Genomic DNA, 8,868 nt, shown 5'->3' on the forward strand with positions numbered 1-8,868 from the left:
CGCCTCTGGGTGGGGCCACGGAACCAGTCGTCATGAGTCACAGCTCCAGCTTGGGTCTGTCAGTTGCCAGAATGCAAAAATCTGAAAAATATCTCAAAAGACCAGTCTTAAGTTCTACCATAGAGATGTTATCTGTCGGAGCAATTGGGGAAGACACAAATCTTCAGACCTCTGGCCACATGATTCCTGGGCAGTAAGGGATTTATATTACAGAAACTATAATTCTGCTACATTTTAGAATTCAGGCCCCTCTCATGATCTTAAACTTATGGCCTTTCATTAGTTTCTGGTCCTGGAGCAAGGATGGGGTTGGTTTTAGGGAGGACCTGTCGTCATCCTTGCTTTTAAGTTACTATTAACTGAATTCCTCCCATGATTAGCTTGGCCTACACCTAGGAATGAGCAAAGACAACCAGCCTATTAGGCTAGAAGCAAGATGGAGTCAACCATATTAGATTTTTCTCACCATCATAATCTTTGCAAAGCCAGGGTTTCACTAGCACCCGGTATAATGCTAGAAATAGCATAGAGCCCAATTGAGATCTACTAACTTGAAATGTTCTGACATACTTGGTAGTAAATTTTTTTAGTAGTAGAAAATCTAAAGTTTAACTGTTGCACACAAACGTTTTTTTTAATCACGTAGGAATAAAATTAATTCTGAATGGAAATGAAAAATAACTAACCAAGAGCAACAGATCATCTGCATTGTTATCCAGACATATTCAGTTGTTTGCCAAGAAACTGTAAGTTAACCTTTGAGAATAAGAACACTGTCTTTGTTCTGTTTATTATAGATGGAACATAAATTCTGTGAGGATTCCCCAATACCATCCATGGAACTGTGTGTGCTAACATGAATTTTTAAAATGTTGAAATTATATTTAGAAATGATAAGAAAACCAAATACCACATGTTCTCACTTACAAGTGGGAACTAAACATTGGGTATTCATGGACACTGGGGACTAATAAAGGGAAGAAGGAGGGGACAAGAGTTGAAACACTAATGATTTGGTACTATCCTCACTCTCTGGGTGATGAGATCATTCATATCCCAAACCTCAACATCATGCAATATAGCATGTAACAAACCTGCACGGGTACCTCTGAATCTAAAATAAAAGTTGGGATTTTTTTTTTAAAAGAAATGATACAAATGGAACAGCATTTAGAGAGTTCATATGCGAGGTGCAGAACAATGACCCTTGTTTTCTTCATTTTCCTTTTGTATTATTTACGATGAACTGAAATCCTGTTCATTTATACTGTATCATGAAGGTTTTACCAGAAAAATTTTAGATTTATAAAAGAGAAAACAAGACTAACATTTAATAGTTTCATACACTTAATATGCAAGTCTGATTAAGCTAATAAAGGTAAGTTTTAATGTGTATTTTTGTTTAGAAATGCTTATTTGTATTCATCTTTAATAGTATGGGTTGAATTAGCATTTTAGTCAGTTGGATAAATGTGACCTTCAACTTGCTGATCTAGCTTTTGCTTTTCCTGTATTAATTTATGAATAATTTACATTTGGCCCATGGGCATTTTACAATACACAATGACATGGATATCTTGATAAACTGCTAATTAACAATTTTATCAGCAAACTTTCCCCAAAACAGAGCAGATATCGTGCTTTAGTAACTTTGTGCTTTTAACTATGTCTAACATAGTGCTTTGCAGGGGGTAGCAAAGGATAAACATTAAGAAATTATTAATTTCCATGAGCTACTCCATGAATATTTCAAATGTCATTTCAAGTACTTTTCATGGAAAACTAAAACCTTGTTCTTTTCATCGTAAAGGATTGTATTCATTGTTTATTAGTCTACGCATTTGGACTGTGTGACTTAGCTGCTGATAACTTTAAGCAAACTGAAAATTTTTCAACTAAAGACAATTTTCTTGTAATGGCAAAATAAATAAAACACATGTAAGAAATGCAACTCAAGCACAAACCTTTATAGAAAATAGTTGTAATAAAGTCAATAGAAGTTTTTCTTTAAATTGAGACATAATTTTCTGTTGTCCAATTAGAAAATATTTTAAAAATTAAGAAAATCCATTCGTAGGAAGAGCAAAGAAAATGGGCATGGTCATATTCTTCTCGAGCAGTGCGCAGTAGCATAATCCTTTAGATAGTAATTGGGCATTAATGTAATCATTCCAAAATTGTGCATATTTTTTGACCTAATAATTACATAAGTAGAAAAATTTAAGGAAGTAACTCTAAATTCAGAAAATGCTTTAAAGAAAAGTGTTCATGAAAATATTATTTATATAGAAAAGAATCAAAGCCTAATTCTCCATCAGAAAGGAAATAATTACTTGTGATACAGCTGCATGATTGAATAATGTGGACGCATTAAAATGGCTACAATAATCTGGAAAAATATTTAAAATTAAATTACATAAAAAATACAGTATAAAACTCTATTCAACAATGTTAATAATACTTTCTTTGAAAATTGAATTATGGATTTTTTTTCTCTTTTCTAATTTTATGTATTTAATATCTTTTAACTACTATATATTTGTCTTATAGTTTAAGAAAAATAAATTACTGAGTTCATTGCAGGAATCCTTTTGGAGATTATGCTCTGAATTACTTTGTAGCCCAAGAGGTTATATCATGTGAACTCAAGATAGCAAAGTATGGTTTTAAGAGCTCTCAGATGCAAGGGGGCCCATTAAAGATTCTTTGTCTAACCCAGTCAAAGGCAGAGGGGAGGTAATCTGTGGAACTCCTGGTCATGTGCAGAGATCTGTGTGTCTGAAGAAATCAGTATGACTACAGCTTAAACAAAAACAGATGGAATATCCGCAGATGAACTGAATATACAGACAAGGAACAGATCAAACTTGCCCATGTTCCTCCTCAGGGAAATAGAAAGATTTCCAAAAAGTTTGTAAAGAAAAATGACAAGATCCGATTTACATTCTACAGAGATCATTGTGATTATTTAAAGGACAGTGGATTGAATCTAGGAGACCAGTTGAGGAGCTATGGCTATAGTAGATGGACGCAGTAATGGGGCCTGAATTATGATGGGGAGTGGCAGTGGAGATGGAGGGAGGTAGAGATATTTGAAACATATTGTGAAGATAAAATTAGCAAGACTTTGTGATGGATTGATGGTGGGAAATAAATGAAAGTGAGACATCAAGAAATTTACTTTGATTTATAGTTAAGAATTTTGTGGTTTTTTTTTAATCACGAGTGCTGAATTTGATTAAATACTGTTTTAGCATCTATAATATGATTATATGATGTTCTTATTTCTGTTAGTGTGACATGTCGTATTTATTGATATTTAAATGTTAAACCACTTTCGTATTTTCAATATAAATTTCACTAGGTTGTAATGTAATTATCTTTTTATATATCACTATTAAATTATTCATTTATGTTTTGCTTAAGAATTTTTTATCTATGTTTAAGAGAGATACTGGGCTATAATTTTCTTTACTTATCATGTTTTTCTTAAGGTTGGGTATCAACTGGTGTTTGCCTCATAACAGTAGTTTGGAAGAATTTTTTTCTTTTTCTATTCTTTGGGAGAGTTTCTATAAGGCTGAGGTTATTTCTTTCCTAAATATTCGGAAAAATTCACAGTTGATCCATTTATATCTGGAGTTTTCTTGGTGAGAATGTTTTTTAGTAAAAGACTCAATTTTTCAATAGATAATCACATCTTGTATTTATTTGTTTCAATTGTGACATTTCAGGATGTCTGTTAGCTTCAGTTGTAATGAGACTTTTACAGAATCCTCTTCTTGTGACCTCATACCCTTGTTACACCTCGGGTATTCACTGCAGTCTCTTGGTCCATGGCTTTCAGCTGCTTATCAAGTGCTTTCTGTTTCAGCATCTCCCGATCAGTGTTATGACGCATGGCTGGGTTATATATTATAATTTTCAGGGCCATTATAAAAACTAACCATACCATTCTTTTGCTTAATACTTGCAAAAATTTTGCCATCTTCTATCATGCTTTGACATATTTTTCTGCCTTTTAAGGTCTGGCTATCTGCACAGGTTTTGCCATACCTTGTAAGAATAGAGCTAAAAAGTCTCTGTAAGCCATTGAGTGTTGTTCTTACAAAGAGATTAACAAGCGTTGCTTCACCAGCCTTTTTTTGTTATCGTAAGTAATAATTTCACTGTGCTTGTTTGCCAGGTTCAGATTTTGGAGTTCTGAGAGATTACTGGTTGAATAGACTTGGGCTAACTCATAATATGCACTGCTAAGGAGCTTAATGAATATACCAGTAATTTGAGATCTATATTTGGTAGCTATTGTACTCTGACAAGTAATATCAAAAAAACTATCATCAACTTTTTACATGATTCTGAAGTCACCGTCACAGAGTTATCAAGAATTATCGACAGAAATGTAGTTATAATTAAGCATTTATCAGGCTGCCCTTTGACCCATTTCCTTGAAACCAAAACTCCCGTTGCACTGGGTACGGACCACTTGCATCCCCACTGTTCCTACAGGTAGGATTTCTGACCTTAGAATCATAGGGCTTTTGCTTAAGACAGGATCTCTGATATTGGAATCATAAAGCTTTTGCTTAAGAGTTGCTTAAGCAGATCCTGACTTCCAGCAGGACAATAGAGGTTAACCAGCTTCAAGGCCCCACCGAAGACCTGAATGAGCATGAGAAGATGGTTTCTTCATCTCCCGGCCCCATGACTTTGCCCTGCACAATTCAGCCAGTCAGTGATCTCCACACTCCAGCCCATGCCAAAACCCTTAAAATTCCCAGCACCAAACTACTCAGGGAGACAAATTTTGAGGTTTCCTCCCATCTCCTCATTTGGCAGCCCTACAATTAAACTTCTTTCTCTGCTGCAACTGGGTATATCTATGTATTGACTTGCCACACTCATGGGGCAAAACTTATTATTTCAATCCAACATGATATGATGACCTGACATGGCAAGAGTGGGTTCAGCTTGTTCAGAAGGTAAAGTGCTCTTCAGCCAGTGCAGGTCATCCCTCCATGAGAGGAGTAACATAAACACTGCTTTGCATTGTCGTTTTCTATTTTACAATGTGCCTAGGATTTTGTCTTTAATTCAGGTATGGTAATGCCAATAGATCAGGAGTCAACTACCATTGAAAAGATAGTTGGGGCCGGGCATGGTGGCTCATGCCTGTAATCCCAGCACTTTGAGAGGCTGAGGCAGGCAGATCACTTGAGGTCAGGAGTTCAAGACCAGCCTGGCCAACATGGTGAAACCCGTCTCTACTAAAAAATACAAAAATTAGTTGGGTGTGGTGGCACGTGCCTGTCATTCCAGCTACTCAGGAGGCTGAGGCAGGAGAATCGCTTGAGTCCGGGAGGCAGACGTTGCAGTGAACCAAGATCGCGCAAAGAGTTTGTCACTCATGATTCCCAAGAGAGGGGCATGACACACTGAGGGCCACAAGAGAAGACATAGGGGCAGTCAGGAGGGAGAAGGGGAGGGGAAAGTATGGACCAGAGCCAATACTGTCCTTGTTGAGGCAGTAAATGATCAAGGTAGGGTAGAAAAGCTGAGTGGGAGTAGGATTGGGTAGTTTGAATAATTTCAGCAGACTCTGGGATATGAGGGTCATCCCTAGTTTTCTGGTACCCTGCCCTGGGATGATTTAGGGCAGGAGGAGAATGCCCTGTACTGCAGGAGACTGATGAAGGAAAGTGGATGTGGGTATGCATTTGGAACTGGTTGGCTTGCATATTAAAGTTGTGCTCATAGGAAACTTGTTAGCCATCTCTAGGAAATTAGCTAATTAGCAGTCCCCCACCCCCAGGTTCATAAGTCTCCAAATATGTCAAAGCATCACAAAATACAGAAAGTAGAAAATATTATTAATACAGCTCCATTCTCTTTAGAGATATCCATCATAGCCATGTCAAGAGCTGGAAGGGCAGGCTTAAAGCATTTTGCCTGCAAACAAAGCTGGCAGAAATCAGCATGTATTCAGGTCAGCTGGTTTGTATTCATCAGCAGCTTGTTATAGCTCCTTTAAGGATGCCAATTCCTCTCAGGGGCTGTTTTCTTTCCACAAATGCATTAGTTAACTGATGGCAAAGCCCAGTAAAAGTATTTGTTAACTGATGGCAAAGCCCATCACAAGTACTGATGAAAAGTGAAACCTGTGAGAATAGTGTTTCCACGTCAGGAACAGTAGGCATAGAAGACCTCACAAACAAAACAGCAAGAAGCCTCAAAAGGTGTTCCTGTACATCAGGAGCCCCAAGCACAATACCCAGATGATATAAGTTCTTTGCAAGGAATTCTCTACTCCAGTCAATCAGTTCACAAAGCTGAGTCATTTGCCCTTGAGTTGAGAGCTGTGGTTCACTGGTCACATATTGCTTTGGGGCAGTCATCATTCCCGGATACAACCCAAGCGGTAGAGGCAGCTCAGGCAGGACTAGGTGGCCACTCTGGGAGGAAGGACTGCAGCAATTTAGCAAAGGGATTCAAACATTTTTGAGGAGTGGATAAGCTGATTTGCAAGGGACCGAGGCAATAATCCAGATTGTGTGGCACTGGCAAAAAGATAAACCTGTAGATCAGTCGAATAGAATTACAGTTCATTGACTTTGACAACAGTGCCCAAAATCAATCAATGGGGAAAAAATAGTGTTCACCAAATGGTTCTGGAACAACTGAATAGACACATGCAAAAGAATAAATTTGGACCCCCTTGCTCATACTGTTTGTAAAGATTAACTCAAAATATACCATAGCCCTAAATATGAGAGCACCCCAAAAGCACAGGCAACAACAGCAACATATATAAATTGGACTACATTAAAATTTAAAAATTTAAAAAATTTAAAAATTTCTTGATACCATCAAGAAAATGAAAAGACAATCCAGAGAATGGGAAAAAAGTATTCAAAAACTCATATATCTGACAATGAACTTGTATTTACCCACACTATGTAAAGAACTCTTACAGCTCTATAATAAAAAGACAAATAATCCAATTAAAAAATGAGTGTAGAACCTGAACAGACATTTCTACAAAGTAGATACACAAATGGCCAATAAACACATAAAAAGATGTTCAACATCATTAGTCATTAGAAAAACGCAACTCAGAAACACAATGAAATACCAATCCACCCTCACTAGAGAGATTATAATCAAAGAAACAGACAACAACGTGTGTTAACAAGGACGTGGAGAAACTCGACTTCCCATTCCTTGCTGAGAATATAAAATAGTCCACCTGCTTTGGAAACATTTTGGCAGTTCTTCAAAATGTTAAACCCAGAGTTACCATATGACCTAGCATTTCAATCCCAGGTATATACCCAAGAGAAACGAATACATATGTCCATACAGAAGTTTGTACATGAATGTTCATAGCAGTGTTATCCAAAATAGCAAAAAGTGGAAACAGCACAAATGTCCTTAAACTGATGAGTGGATAAATAAATATGGTCTGCTAATATGATGGATTATTATTTGAATCAAATAAATGAAAATAAAAGGAATAAAAATACTGATACATGTTACAACAGGGATGGACCTTGAAAACATGACACTAAGTGAAAGAAGCCAGTCACAAAAGCCACATATTTATATAAAGTATTCAGAATAGGCAAGTTTATAAAGATAGAAAGCACATTAACCCTAATATCTAGGGCTGAAGACTGTAGGGAAGAAGGATTATGAGGTGAATGTTAATGATGATAGGATTTATTTTTGAATTAATGAAAGTTTTCAAAACTTGGATTGTGGTCATGCCATACAACTCTATGAATATACTAAAAACCATTGGATTGTAAACTTCAAGTGTTGATTTTATGGTATGTCAATTATGCACTAACAAAACTGCTAAAAACGTTACTCAGAAAATGCAATAAAAATTACCTTGAAGTTTGAAAATACAATGACTTACATTTATTTAAATTATATCAGATTATAATACTTAAATTTTATGTAGTAATACTTATGTTTATTTTAAAGTTATCACCACTTATTTAAATATACAATCATGAGCCTGGCAGTTGGTTACCAACCCAATTTCTGTGCTTTGACCAACATCATTGAATTTGGAAGGCAATGTAATAAAAGGTCATGAGGGCCTTCCACATTTTTCTACCAGAAATCATGGTGAACCTAGTTAAAGATGGTCTCTTACACAGTTGACAGGAAATCCTGATCTACCTGGAAAAATCTCTCACTGATATTACAAGAGCATGTCCCTTCAAAAGCAGTAATTCATTGCTAGAGAAGGGTAACCTACCGTTTTCATAGCACACTTTTTTGAGAAGTCCTTGATAAGACTAATTTCTATATGTGAGTCAAAATTTTTCCCTATAAGTTCACACTCTCAATTATTTAGTGCCCACAGTATAGGGATAATGATACAGAGCTCAGTAGTAAAAATGTATATGGTGTCTCTCCTCCTGTGGCTATAGGCCTGACAGTGAAGAATGGAAAATTCAGATAATTAAGAATCTTCACAATGTGTGATAACATTTAAAGCCCCAAAGAATGTGAAACTAGATAGAGAATAAATCTATTGATAATTTCTAGTTTTAAGTAGGTATGGGTGGCAGAAACTCTGTATAATTGCATATAATCCTCAAGAAAAGCCTGTACAGATACAAATGAAAAAACATAAACTCAGAGAGGCCAAGCATGTAGTCTACGGCTACACAATTAATAAGCATATATAGACTGTAAATAAAAATTCAAAAAATATCACCAGCTTATGTCAAACACAGTAACAAATGTTGACAAGAATGTGTAGAAATTGGAATTCTCATTCCTTGTTGAGAATATAAAATGGTGCCTCCACTTTGGAAACATGTTGGCAGTTCCTCAAAATGCTAGACATAG

General features: G+C 36.1%; 1 pseudogene; it reads right to left on the reverse strand.

Annotated features, from left to right (window-relative positions):
• Nucleotides 1-3,790: 3,790 nt before the first annotated feature.
• On the reverse strand, nucleotides 3,791-6,398 carry LOC101147321 (COP9 signalosome complex subunit 3-like; annotated as a pseudogene).
• Between the last annotated feature and the right edge of the window lie 2,470 nt (nucleotides 6,399-8,868).

Source organism: Gorilla gorilla, chromosome 3 (assembly GCF_029281585.2).
Source record: "Gorilla gorilla gorilla isolate KB3781 chromosome 3, NHGRI_mGorGor1-v2.1_pri, whole genome shotgun sequence".
In the NCBI taxonomy this organism is placed as follows: domain Eukaryota; kingdom Metazoa; phylum Chordata; class Mammalia; order Primates; family Hominidae; genus Gorilla; species Gorilla gorilla.